Source organism: Thunnus maccoyii, chromosome 4, assembly GCF_910596095.1.
Source record: "Thunnus maccoyii chromosome 4, fThuMac1.1, whole genome shotgun sequence".
Classification (NCBI taxonomy): domain Eukaryota; kingdom Metazoa; phylum Chordata; class Actinopteri; order Scombriformes; family Scombridae; genus Thunnus; species Thunnus maccoyii.
In genome coordinates, this window is record NC_056536.1 from 27897874 (window position 1) to 27912483 (window position 14610).

General features: G+C 39.4%; 1 long non-coding RNA gene across 1 annotated transcript; it reads left to right on the forward strand.

Annotated features, from left to right (window-relative positions):
• Positions 1 to 6707: 6707 nt before the first annotated feature.
• Positions 6708 to 11744, forward strand: LOC121895426. Its single transcript, XR_006095773.1, has 3 exons — positions 6708 to 6837; positions 7493 to 7550; positions 11448 to 11744. It is a non-coding gene; the product is annotated as an uncharacterized LOC121895426 (long non-coding RNA).
• Positions 11745 to 14610: the final 2866 nt, after the last annotated feature.

Consider the following 14610-nt stretch of genomic DNA (forward strand, 5'->3'; position numbering starts at 1 on the left):
GTGTGCGTGTGCAACATTCGTGTATTTAATGAGTCACTTTGTCCCCAGGTGATGTAAGGACAGAGTTATTGCATCACATCGATGCTAAAGAAGCAAGTCCAATGACACACAACAATCGTGGGCAAAACCCGATACATCAACGAGCGCCAGAGCGTAACGACCCCCTTCCCCCCCCCCCCCCCCCCCCCCTCCCCCCTCCTCACCCTGCTTCTTCTTCGCTCCGTTTCTACAACGCTCCCCCCTCTTGATCTGACCGTGATGCCACCACCGCTCCTTCTCTGAGTGTTCACAAACTAAAATACCCTCATAACGACCACTGGGCTTGTTTTTCTCAGGTCGACTGACATGACTGCTCCCTCAGGTCAGAATGTCTCCTGTGATAAATTTCCCCGAGCTGAACCACCTGTGACTGCGAGGTCTCGCCATTCCCCACCGACAATCCCCCATCGCTCCAATTGTGATCCCTGAGTGTTTACAACTTGTAATGATGAGGGTTTAACTGTGTGTGTGTTTGTGTGTGAGGGAGAAACAGGTGAACAGGGAGAGAGAGAGAGAGATCATTACATGTGGCTGCATACAATGTGCATAAACTGTCACTTAGAAATGCTGATTTAAACATATGTTTATTTATATATTTATAGATTTCGAACTCTGCAAAACTGTGGGTGTAGATGTAAATAAGTGTGAACTGGGATGTGAAATTGCTTTAATATATCTGTTGGGACGCTGCAGCTAATGAAGCTCAATAAAAGCTAATACGTCTCCAGTAGATAATTCCTGCGCTATTTTTTTTCCCTCCCATAAACCTCTAAGGATTCAATTCAAATTCATTTCTTGTGTATGATAATTAAAATAAGTGGGCATTAAAATATGTTTATTTTCAAATCATGTGGCGATGGGCATGAAGGAAAAAAGACTAATTGACTTGACTTTTCCAGTATATTACACTGAACTTTATGTGAACCTTCTTGACCTTATCCTTTAATTATGTTCTTACTAACTTAACCATAAATCAAAGTAATTTAATAAACCCTCTGACGAATAAGGCATTAAAAATGATTTCATGCCCATCTAATTACAAAGCGATATTGAGTTTAACCAGATCTTGGTTGACTCCCTTCCTTAATTGAGTTAAACCGGGGCGTAAAGACGACCCTGTCTGTGTTGGTGGGTCATTGTTCCCAGATAGCTTGGATAATTGAGAGCTTATCTAAGTCCTTCCTTCTCCTCCTCAAATGTTGGATCTGGGGGTCTAGTGTGCTTCCTGTTATTGAAGATTGGATCTGCCCTTCTTGGGTAATTCCGATTAAAAGGCAAATAACAAATTGTTTCTGGCTGCTTGTTTTCAAAAGAGTCAATTACTTCTCTGCATCTGCTGCAGCTGATACTGACTCGCCCCCTTCGTTTGCCCCGCGGTCTTGTTAATGCATGCAGGTTCACTGCTACCTGCATTCGTAAGCTCGTTGTTAGACGTCAAACCGAAATGACTCAATAATTCCCTCCAGTGTTGCTCATACTGCCGACGTAGCAGCTCTAATGGTAGAAGAAAATAGACCTGGGATGTAAGAGATCTTCCTCTCACCCATGACATTATTTAGAAGGTATTGTCCATGGATGTCCGGTTCGTGAGACAAATACTGCTACTGGATGTAATGGTTCCTTGTTAACTCATATTCCATCACTGTGGGAGACAGCTGGGAAATAACCTGCCATTACCAAGAAAAACGTGTAACCTCTTCCTTCCTCCTTTTCCACATTAGTAAGAATCCTATCTACACGCTACAGTTTGAGGTGAACTTTTCAATGCGAGTATAAGGCGAATGATGTAGTAAATTAAGCTAGATAAAAACACACAGAGGAAGTCAGCAGAATCATATCAACAGAAGCATAATTGAAGTAAATGAAAACAGAGACAACAGTAGCTAAAAAGAATCACAGCAGAATCCAATTAAAGAAGAAAAATTACCAACACTTTCTTCATCCAGGCACAGCGGGTAGTTAATGTGTTGAAATGACCAAACTATTTATGTTAAACAGAATAAAACACTGATTAACCCTTAGAGACCCACCATAGACCTACTTTTGTCTTTTTTTGGGGGGGGGGGGGGGCGGGGATCTTAAGGGGGAGATCGCAGGTCAACAGTATATACCACATAGAAGTGGTATACATCAGCTGAAAGGTGGGAACCTGAAGTAATTTGAGATGCAGCTCATCACAGCGTGTCAGGTTTTTCTAGTTGTAAATCTGTAATAAACATTGTGCTTTGGTTAGGTGCCAATTCAAATTTTGATAGTTTAGAGCAGTGATTCTCAACTGGTGGGTTGCGACCCAAAAGTGGGTCACAGACCCATTCTGGGTGGGTCGTGGACAGCTGGTCATAAATAAATAAATAATATTTAATGCGCTTCTGATGTCGGACTTGTCTTTTATTTTGAAAAAAAAATATTTTGACAGACATACGTCAGAGATGTGCAGCAGTCTGTGCGCCGTAGCCATGGTAACCATCATTTGATTGACGTTCACCTTAAGTTTGTGTCGATGTTCGGAGACAAGATGGCGGAGCGCAAATATGATCCGGAGTATTTCGAATGTGGATTTTCGTACATTAAGGATAAAAAGGAACAGAAACCCCAGTGTGTGATATGTAGTGTCTGACAGTGTTTGCTCTTCGGACATCTTACCATGTAGGTCACCGTATTGCGAAGGCCAAGAACCCCCACACAATAGCCGGAGAGCTTATTTTACCTCCTGCCATGGACATGGTAAGAGAGGTGCTGCGGACAATCAGTGGTGGACAAGCTGAAAACCATACCGCTGTGCTGCTGAATGCTATAAAAATGGGTCACGTTAATGACCATGGGAACATGTAGGTCCCAGAGTGAGACCAGTTGAGAACCCCTGGTTTAGAGTGTATAAGGGCTTACAACATTATGATGTTCAATTATGTCTCATAAGTTGTTGCAGCAATTTTTGGCTTGATACCATTTGTTACACAGATTTTGCTGCAAAATGGTAACCATTTCTGAACACTCGAGAGTTGATAAAAATGGTTTAAAAATCCCTCCAAAATACCATATTAAGACACCGAGACCTTGAAGGACACCATTGGAAAATTGACGCTGTGATTTTGTATCAAAAACTTTTGACATTTGGAGATTTCTGTAAAAATCGCATTTTTCGGTGATTGCATGGCGAGCACTTCTGTTCTGGAAATTGCTCAGAAACTCCCATATTTTTAATGTATCTAGGAATATATATATAGGAAAGCCATACATCCTCTGAATGCCCTCAGTCTGCAGTTTGTGGTTGTAAAGTTTCATGAGGCTTTTACATTACATTTCATTTAGCAGACTTTTATCCAAAGCGACGTACATATGAGACTGAGTGCATAGAAGTATGTTTTTTTTGTTGTTTGTTTTTGTTGCTTTTTTTGTTTTTATGGGTTTTTTTCACCCTACAGTTCATCAAGTGCAGAGGGGTTCGCGAAAGAGCTTGGTCTTTAGTCTTTTCTTAAAGAAACTGTATCCCAGAGGTCACAATAGGTCATTTTATACAGTGAGGTCAAGTTTCAAAAAATGGTCTCAGTATAAAGAAATGGCTACATCATCACATATGAATACAATCGGGGCTCATTAAATCCACAAGAGTCTCATCTTTCCAGTTAGACCCAATTTATGCAATGCCGAGACTGTTTAGGGACCCCAGTATGCAGAAATATTCAAATACACTATTTTTAGAATAGGTAAAAATAACACATTTATACATGCATGCAAAAAACCAAAACTGCATGGGATTAGCATAAAGTGGGCATGTCTGTGAAGGGGAGACTTGTGGGTACCCATAGAACCCATTTTTATTCAGATATCTTGAGGTGAGAGGTCAACGGACCCCTTTGAAAACGTCAGTGCCAGTTTTTCCTTCACTACAATTTAGCCTAGCTCTGGAGCATTATTTAGCCGCCTTCCCGACAAGTTAGCATGACATGGTTGGTACCAATGGATGCCGTCGGTCGTATGATACCAGTATTTTCACTCTAACTTTAAAACTAAGCCCGCTACAACCTCTGAAAGATAGTAAAGTCAGCTGAGGGCGCAGATGCCCCTGTGGCTCTCTGAGGGTTAAACAGCTCAGATTGAACTGTGCAGTAAATGTTATCTTCCTGGTTAATTATTCACGAGGCACAGTTAGAAAGAACACAAAATATTGTCTCTCCTATAAGTGCGTTTCCATCTCTAAATAATTTAGAGCTCAGGCAGCTACAAAAGTGCTTTAAAGAAAATAAAATTAACCATTCTGTATGCTAATGGAGAATTAATGTGATAATAAAGGCCACTGCTGAGAGAGCTCGTTTAGATAGTAACACTAACTAATAAGCCAACACATTTAAATCATTTCTTTCCGCTGTCATTAGAGATTCTGCCTATAAGCTATAAATAAATGAGGAGGGTAGTGACGGTCATATTGATAATTTTGTAGCAGGTGCGGACATATTTTTCACAGCAAATGAGGAGGTTGTAGCACATGAGGTCCTTGGTTTTGATATGCAAATCAACTTCATCTGTGGCAAATCTTCCTGTGGTGACAGCCCGGTGGCTGCAGATGTTGAACTTGATTCATCGTGGCAAATGCATGACAAAGGGTTGGCTCACTCAAAGCTATGCTAATCAACATCAGCACTTCCAAACTTCTCCTCCTGAGGGGTCACGGTGGCAGGGATCGTACAGTGTATAGCGAGTGTGTTGCTGCGTATCGATGTGTGTGTGTGTGTGTATGTGTTTCATTGTCACGACGTGTTAATCAAAGATCCCCCACATCAGCTGTGGGGCAATGAGAGAAATATTTCTATTTTGACTCATAGTTAAGCTCATTAGCAACAGTCTTAAATTGTGTAAGCAGGATTTGATGAGCGATGCTCCGCAGCTACAATACAACAGATAAAGAGTTGATCTGTGAACAAATAGATCTGCCAATGCATATTACACAAGCGCTTGTATGATTTACAATGAAATACACACGTGGTGTTTACATGAGGCCCTCAAATGGGGCTTAAAATACTTATCGAACCATATCACAATGTTTTTCAATAAGGCAGAGCACACAACACGGTGATGAACGAGAACGGCATTACCCCCCAGTACGGAGAGGGATCAGCATAATCATTCTGCGTCCAGGTGAAATGTGCACGGAGCGGTATCTCATCCAAACACGTCCAGGATGTCATTGAGATGGGGTGTTTAATTGAGCTCCTGTCAGCACGGCCCAGAAGAGCGATAGAGTCCCGAGGAGTCGATTCTCAGCCCCCGCTGTCATACATATCAATCCCACGTCATGTAAATGCTATCAGCTATTTTACTGTTCCGTATTCTCATAATTGCTTTAACACGTCAACACAAAGCAAAACCCTCAAAAAAAAAAAAAAAAAAAAAAAAAACAGAATTAAAGGGCTGCACCCACATTTCATGGAAATTGAGACGGCTGTTCAACCCACTCAGTGTGTAATGAGAAGACTGACAACAAATCATCTGTGTTTGCTGTGGTGTTATAGTTTTACAGGAAGGAAATGAGAACACAAAGCTCGTACTGTAGGTTCAGTAATGAGATCATTCGAATGACTTGTCTAAACCCGCCAGGCCAAGATGTTCCTGCCAGGAGTAGTAAAACAGGATAAAAAGCACTTTGAGTTAGAAGATCCATCCTTCTGTGTAACTTCAAGAGTAACTTCTTTTGTTCACACGATAACTGAGCAAAGTATGCAGACAGCTGAGGTTGATTGCACTCCGCCTCTGATGAAGGAATGAGGTTTTGCTTTTAAAGCTTTTGGGAAATACACTTACTTGCTTTCTTGCTGAGAGTTAAATGAAAAGATTGATACCACTCTCATGTGTGTACATTAAGCAGAGGAGGCAATTGGCTTAGCTTAGCATAAAGAGTAGAAACATGGGGGAACAGCTAGCTTAGCTCTATATTTAAAAAATACACCTACGAGCACCTTTTAAAGCTCACTAATTAACACACTGTGTCTTGTAAAAAAGTTTACAGACAGTTACATGCTGGAACTATTTCTTGGTAGTCAGCATTTCTGTTTCCTCCTTCTTCCCTTGCTTCCAGTCTTTATGCTAAGCTAATACTCATCATACAGACATAAGAGTTGCATTTATCTCTCCGTCGATCTCTCAGCAAGAGAGCAAATAAGTATATTTCCCTAAAACTCATACCATTCTTTCAAACATTATGAATCTGCAAACAAGAGAATAAAAAAAAAAAACAAGTTAGGTTTGGTTTTTGGCTTCATTTTTCCCCACAGACAACGTTACATAAGTGACTCACAGTGGGAGTACTTTTATGGTTTGAATCGGCATGAAACTTTCCTGGTTGAATCATTAGCACAGAAGATTAACATCCACATGATGTCCGGTTCCTTGATAAAAATGTTCAAGCTTGTGTACATAAAAACTTTAGGGGAGAAGTTATCTATGACTCCCAAGGTGCATTTTGGCAAGAAAAATACAATCATTGAGCTGAAATTCTGCTACAGGGAGATGAAATGAAACCAGAACTCCCAGGTTCTGTGAAGTAACTTAAGTAAGTAAGAAGAAGTAAAAAAAAAAGTCATAAAATCCAAGTGACATTTGTTTTAACTCAAAAACAGCCTTGGAGCCTTTTCACAGTATGTCGTGATGTTCACTTAGTGTTTCGACAAGGATATCTGTTTTTTTTTTTTTTTTTTTTTTGCAGTCTTTGATGAACAGCAGTTCCCGTTAAGTCCTACACTGTGGTGGGTTAAATGTCACGGCTCGACAGGGGTGCAGAGACCACGGATGAGTCAAGGAGCTGCGGTTGGTTTAAAAAGCAGAGATTACAGCATTACAGCTGAAAAAAAAAACGACATAAGATTGTGAATTTTAAGGACAAAACTGAGTTAAAATGACAAGTACCAACAATTCTTCACTGCTATGTTTCCATAGGGGTCTTTTTAGATGCTCACATTAATAATCGTTGTGTAACTTTCTTAAAATCACAAAGGTTTCAACTTATGATAGCTGGCACTGTAGTGGATGCCGATTTGTCTTAGAATATGGAAAGTGAACCCCAGTTCATTGAGTTACAGATGCTAGTGGAACTATTCAGTTTCATATTTGGGGTCAAATTTGGATTTATTCAGCAACTATGGTGCCATGTTTTGTTCACAAATTCAACAACAAAGTGTTTTGAATTCACTACCATGCACCAAACATCAAATATATCTCACTTTTTCCTATATGTGGCCTTTTGGGTAAAGTCACCACTATGTGAAACTCCCAAAGTCAGTGTAGTCTTTTAACATTAAAAGAAAATTGTAATAAACACTCACAAGTTGAATATAGTAAATACTGCAGCTCCTCCCATGTGTACAGTAGATTATAGTAGCAGACTGCTGCTCCTCAGATCTGAAAGCAGAATGAAGGCGGAGAGGATCAATGCCGTCTTTGATCTATTCTCTGGGTTTTACAGCGACGGAGACGAAGAGGGAAGGGTCTGCTTTGAAAGTTGGAAACTAAAGGAAAGTAAGGTGTGTAAGAAGCATTTTCATGTTTCCTGCTGTATTTCCCTTTTTTAATGTCTTTAATGCATTATGTAAAGCGTGTTGAACTGCCTTTGTGTATGAAATGTGCTTAAAAAAATAAAATTGCCTTGTTTGCCTTGTAACACGGCACATCTGCTGACGGTAAGATGGAAGAAGAAGAGACAAACTCTCCTTCCAGATCATAAAAAACTGAAAACAAAAGGCTCTCTTACCTGTAATTCATAAACTAAGCAAACTTCAGATTAAACTTTTCACAATATTAATACACATATATTATACACATAAGAAAAAAATAAGAGAAATACTGCTGAAAGCCATTACTTACAAAATTAAAACAAAAAAAACCCTCAGAAAATAAAGAAAAGTTTTTTATTTTAGACATTAAGCACAAAAAATGTGCTTATTTTTCACCCTAAAAAAATCACATTTAACATCCTCATGAGTTCACCTTGTGCAGTCTAATATCACTTATAATTTTTTCCATCATTTTGTGGTTCCTCCCTGCAGAGAATATAAATTGTTTGCCAATGAAACACTTGGATTGTGCTGTGCAGTTGTTTGGAGACCAGTTTGAATGGAAATTTCATACTTTTTTTCAGTTGTAATATGATGGACATGCTCCATTATTTCAATACACTGGTTTGCAGAAAATAACTTATTGTGTTTGTTGGACCTACAAACAAAAATCCTGACATTTTAAGGAAAACAATTCTATGAATCGTCTCATCACTCATGCTTTTTTTTTCATTTTGACACCTTTAGCCTGAGGTTTTTTGAGATGTTACTGTTACTGCTGCTCTCTGCTGTTCTGGCTACAGCAGTGTGCTGACGAGCCACAGACAGCTGAGCTACTCAGTATGGGAGAAATGACTGAATGCTCACTGTGAATCATTCCTGCTTGCAGGTGAGTGTCTGGTCAGCTGTTGGATGAGATGATGGGCCGCACCAAAGACTTTGGATTGATTCTGCAATGCAGGGTTTTTTTTTAACTCTGTAATTTTTTCCACCCGGTTTTATTAATAAAAGCTGGGAGATTGTCCTCAGTCTCTATGAGCGAAGGGTTTAGAGACTGACCTGTGAGTTTAGATTGTAGTGTAAATGACTGAATGAATACTGATTATTTCCAAAATCTTCCTATTACAATATGGAAACTTCTTCTTCTTCATGAGCCCCAAAAGCCAACCCCAATGGATCTACTGCCCCAGGTTACTTATTTATGGTCTGGTATATATGTTGGCAGTTTAGCCTGTGTTGAGAAGATGCAGACACACACAGAGAGATCACAGATGACAGACCAAATGAGCTTGTTTTCTTACCACAGAGGAGGAAATGTGATCTAGTCACCACGGCAACTGAACCCATGGGTGCACACAAGATTAAGAAATTAAAATCAAAAAGGACAAAAAGGAAAAACTTCAACATTTAATGAGGGTATGTGTCAAAAAAAACATGAGTTATTACTGTCACATACTGCAGGCATCTCACAAAAATCCACAGTTTATTTGAAATATTAAGTCATGAACAGTAAATGCCATAAAAGTAAGCTTGAAAAAAAAAAATACAGAGAGATGTTTTCAGCGAAAGCCTCTCTGCTATGAAATGTCAGATTCATCCAACTGTCATTCTGACTGTTCAAACTGTAAGGGTGAAAGTGGGTGAATCAAATAGCTCATGGATCCGTTCAAGCGTATACTAAAGTGCAATAGAACAATTTAACGATCAAACAGTCCTCTGAATATCATGTGTAATAAAAAAAAAAAAAAAAAGGGATATACATACCTGTGCTAAAACATGGGCACAGCAAATCAGTTTGTCTGTGTTTAGGTGTGCCCTCCTACCTGATGTATTCTCTCTAACCTCAGCCTCCCGGAGCATGAAATCATTCAGGCAGAATGATCCGATGTTTTGCTGTGGAGCACTAGCGTGAGATTTGTTTCTGTGCAGATAAACACAGACTTGACTCTTGTCTCAGCAACAGAGAACACTTCCTGTTTCAATTTCAGAGCGTGCAAAGCAGAAAATAATAACGGATTCAGCTAACCGCCTCGGATATTTTAGCCGTCAGTCTTGAAGATACTGATATATATAATGTTTTGGTATGTTTTAAAAGAATAGTCTCACTATCAAAACAAGTGGTTCTGTATCTGACATCCATGAACAATAACAATAATGTTCATGATGATAATATTGTAATACTTAATTTGTTTTACAAAGTAATCTTAAAGAACAGTAGTAGTAGTATTGTAAACAACAGCGATGACACGAGCACCCTTAAACTGATAAAAAGCAAATGAAGAAATATTAAATTGCCCGTGCTCAACATTGCAATTTAATTGATTCATTTTTAAGCAAAAAAAAGACAATTCACTGGCTCCAAAATAATTTTTTCACAGCTTCTTTGACAACTGACCTGCTGTGAAAACTGATTGCCATTGTGTTGTTGATGGGCTCCTGTAGACAGACATTAAGATATAAGGCATATTTTGTTGTTTTGTTGTTTATCACTGTGAAATATGTGGCTTGTTTGTTTTGTGGACTCCAGGGTTACTATAGCGACCCCCTTTTGTGGAAGCTAATGGGGATCCGATGTTTGAGAAATTGGGTGTTTGGAGTTAAATGGTTAAATAGGCTAACTCATAGTAAAGGAACAGCAAAACTGTGTTAGTGTTAGTAGGAGAAGGGCAGCAAACAAAGACAGAGATACTGTTACAAAGAAAAGGCATCTAATATAAAACTGAGACAGATTTATGAACTTAAATTACAGTTTTGTCAACCTCGGACTAGTTAAGGCATTTTTTCGTTCTGTTGTTTTTGTCATGAGTACATTCACACAGAACACAGACATCATGTGGTGAAAAAAGCGACATAATTTGTTTTTTTCATAATGTTTTTTTGGAACAAGCTCTTTTTTTCTGAGCTTTCACACAGCAAATAAAGACATCAACCAATCATGAAGCGTAACCTGCACAGACAGCCGTTTATTGCGAAGGCCTACATGGACTGTTGATATCCAACTGTATGTGTTTTGAACTTATAAACCGTATCGACATTGATTGATCAAGGCTGCCGGTCCGTCTGTGAGCTCGTCTGTTTGACTGCAGGCAGACAGGTGGGCTCGCTCGCTACAGTGTACTGATTCATGTATCATGTACCATTATATGCGTCATCATCATATATTTATAAGTACAAACACTGTCGATTTCTTCCCATGGGGCAGACATACACAACTATTTTGGTTCAGTAAATTACTGCTGTCAGTCAGCCTGGTGAAGGCAGTTTGTCTGGCCTCCGTCCTCTCGGCTCCCCAGGAGCTGCAGCTGACAGACGGCTGCTTCTGCGCTCAGACACGCTGAACGCAGGTCAGAGATCATCATCATCATCATCGCTAGACGGTTTTGACATCATCCAGCGATGATTATTTTGTCCTCCTCCTCCTCCTCGCTCGACAAAAGAAGAGGAGAGTGTTATCCGTTCAGTCCACACTGAGTCTGACCTGTGCTCAGCGTCTCTGTCAGCAGCAAACAAACTGCTTTCACCAGGCTGACTGACAGCAGGATGAGCTGTCGCAAATTTATGTTTCTGTGTATCTGTCGCAATTTCGTACAGCTGTCGGTTTGAATAGTTGTGATTATGGTGACCAGACATCCCGGTTTGTCCAGGAATGTCCCAGTTAAAAGCTGGGTGTCCTAAGTCCTGACAAATATCTGTAAAACACTAAATTGTCCCAGTTTTCACCACAATTAAAATGATGCACTTACATAGATGTTTATCATGTTCTGTCCTACTCATTATTACCAACCCGATATAAAAACTGTTGCAACCCTCTCTGCCCAGTCTGCCTGTGGCTTCACTTTGTGTGGCTGCTCTCTGTTGTTTCTGCAGGTACTGGAGGTGGGTGTGGCAGCATCATCAGGAACACCGGTAACACCTGGGGCTCTGGGTGCCAGTGCGTCTTCAAAAACCCCCTTTGTAGTGCAGTTGCTGGTGTGCTCTCCTCCCCGAGACATCTTTTGGGCTTTTGTGTTGATATTTGACTTGTTTTTTTTGCACCATACAACACTACATTCACACACTGTTCCACTCATGCACTCACCTACACTACTGATCTCACTGACTACCATTGTTAGGTTGGGTTTTTCTCTTAGGTTACTTTCTTTTTTTTAAATAAATTGGTTATTAATTGGCTTGTTGTGTGCGTCTCCCTTCTTTGTCATGACCGTGCGGCCCGGTTCGTGACAAAACATAAACAAATTTATGTTTTTGTGTATCTGACGCAAATTTGTACAGCTGTCAGATTGAATAGTTTTGATTATGGTGACCAGACATCCCGGTTTGTTCAGGATTGTCCCAGTTACAAGCTGGGTGTCCTAAGTCCCAACAAATATCTGTAAAACATAAAAGTTTTACAGAGTTTTCAATATAGGTGTGTTTTCACCACAATTAAAATGATAATTATAACATTATACTTGTTCTCCACGCCTAAGTAGACGTTTATTATGTTCTGTCCTACTCATTATTACCTAACCTGATATAAAAACATAAACAATACACCACACATCTGAATCAGATGGTAAAAAATATGGACGTGGCCACCGTGACATCACCCACTGGTTTCTGAAGAGCGTTTTTTTTTACATTAATAAACACTTAAAATGTTCTTCTATCTGATTACAACTACATTAAATTAAATGTTATACTGCTTATATGGGGCACTTAAAGTAAGATGATATCATTAGCCTTAACTGACATTTATCCAACTGACAAATTATAACATAATTCGATTCACACTCATATGAGGAAATGGTTACATTAAAGACACAGAGATGGTTAAAGCCTGGGTTGCTTTAAATTGGGTTTCCACAAAATCCCTCGACAAAGTGCTCTTCAGAAGTAGACAAGAACCCTTAAACATAAAATGGCCTATTTTCTGTACAAGTCTAATATTAAACCTTCTTGTGGTGAAAGGGTCTTTGATTTGTGAAAAGAAACCACGGGATGCCTTATTGAACTCTTTTGTTTTTTTTTACGAGACTGTTTTTCAAAGTGTAGGATAATGGTGTTCAAGCAGAAATCCAGCAGGCCACCCTAAAGCAGGCAGTGCTTTGTTTCCCTAATAATCAGTTGAGGTCGTCTTCTGCCCACCGACACTCAGTAATCTCCATCCATAATCACACAGCTGCCTCAGAAATGTGGCAGGAGGCAGGAGCCCCCAAACCTATAAGCGCCTTTGGTGAAAAGGAGGCAAAGCCGCTCTTCGAAGACAGGCTGCAAGGAACATAAGGCTCTCCAGCCCTCCTAGGGTTTAATGTCTTATTATTTTCCACAGACGGTACCAAAATGAACCGTTTTTGTCAGCGGGGACACTGCTGGGATGGTGTCACTTCCTCCGTATACACAGGGAGGAAGGAAGCAAGCTGAGAAATATATGGAAACTAGAGAAACTTGCTTTTTCATTGTTAGCTGCTCATTTAACAGGCATCTGATATCTGAAGATTATTTATGAGGGTGCTGGTGAGGCATCGGTCGTGTACTGAATGAAATAAAGATGAGTATTGTATTACCCAAGCATGGAGCCAAATATAACATTACCCAATTATTTTGTTCTTTTCACTGTCTTTCACAGTCCTTGAGTGTCACCACATCTGTGGCTCTGTTCCTATTATAACACTTTGACGTATTGGATTTCTCTTTAATACATAGTTGGATCAGGGCAGTTTGTTTGAACCAGATGAATCATCGGGACATCTGAAGGCAACACTAATTGTATATAATCATGTAATGAGCACAGTTAGACTAGAATAGTTAGAATCAGGCCTTTATATTTATTTTAGGGTGTTTTTTTTTTCCCCTCAGCCCACTGAAAGACATCTTTGAGAACAGCTGATTGACTGATTAAGGTTGACTTTGAGCGTACAAAGTAATTATGTAACATATAAGATGACTAATTGAAGAGGTGTATTTATATGCACATAATTACTGTTGTAAAAAAAATACAGTCAAGGGGTAACTTGAAGTTTGACATGTTGCACAAAAGCATCTTTAAAATGCATATATAACAAAAAATGAGTCCCCTCTTTTTTCTAGATTACTGTATTTTTTAATATATATTGTTGATATTTTGACGTATTATCTTTTTACTTCTTTTATTTGAGATCTATCAACATTTTGACCTGACTAAGATCTCAAATGGATCAAAATGTTGCCTATTTGAATAATTTTTTTGGTTTGGAGACCTCGTTCATTGAGGCAAGATGATACACACTCCAACACTGGTGTACTTAGAGTCCTGCATGGTCACAGTGTTAATGAAATCAGTTTTTGCAACATAAGAGAGTCGTTAACATCCTCTGCTATTTTGTTTGACTGTGTCATTCTGTCCCTGGTAACCCTGGGCCATCTCGCACTCATGCATAGATTGTGTGACAGCATGATTAATTGTGTCGTGTTTGGAGGCAAACTAAACTAGCAGATGGATATGTGCAGAGTCCTCTGCAGCGGGAAATAAGTGTTTATTCCTTATGTGAAAGAGAGAGGACTGGTATAATGATGAATGAAACCACAGAAATATTCAGCTGATGTCTTAGAAAATGCTGCTGAGGAATCTCCAAACAGTATATTTTTCAGAAGGATAAATGACTTCTAATCTTCCATTTAGGCGCTTTGATGGCACCTGTACCGGCAGAATAAACTATCACCGTCATATTCTCTTTGAAAGAGCGAGAAGGGACAATTTTACTGCAAATGCAGAGAGTAAAAAAAAAAGATTTTGTAGATTCCATCTATATTTCTTTTAGTGTGCACTCACCAAATGCAGATATGCCAGGAGAGGTATTATCCAAAAGTAGTTTCCCACTCATCAGGAGAATAGGATTGGATTAGACTGCAGATTATCATGTAGGCTGTGAGCACCAGGCAAGCAGATAACCATGCCTTCAGAAATTATTCATCACAATAAACCAGCACTAAAGTGTTTTTTTCCCCCCAGTGACTGCATCAGCAACTGAGAAAAAAAAAAAACTGCCTTAACATATAAGATAAACTATAA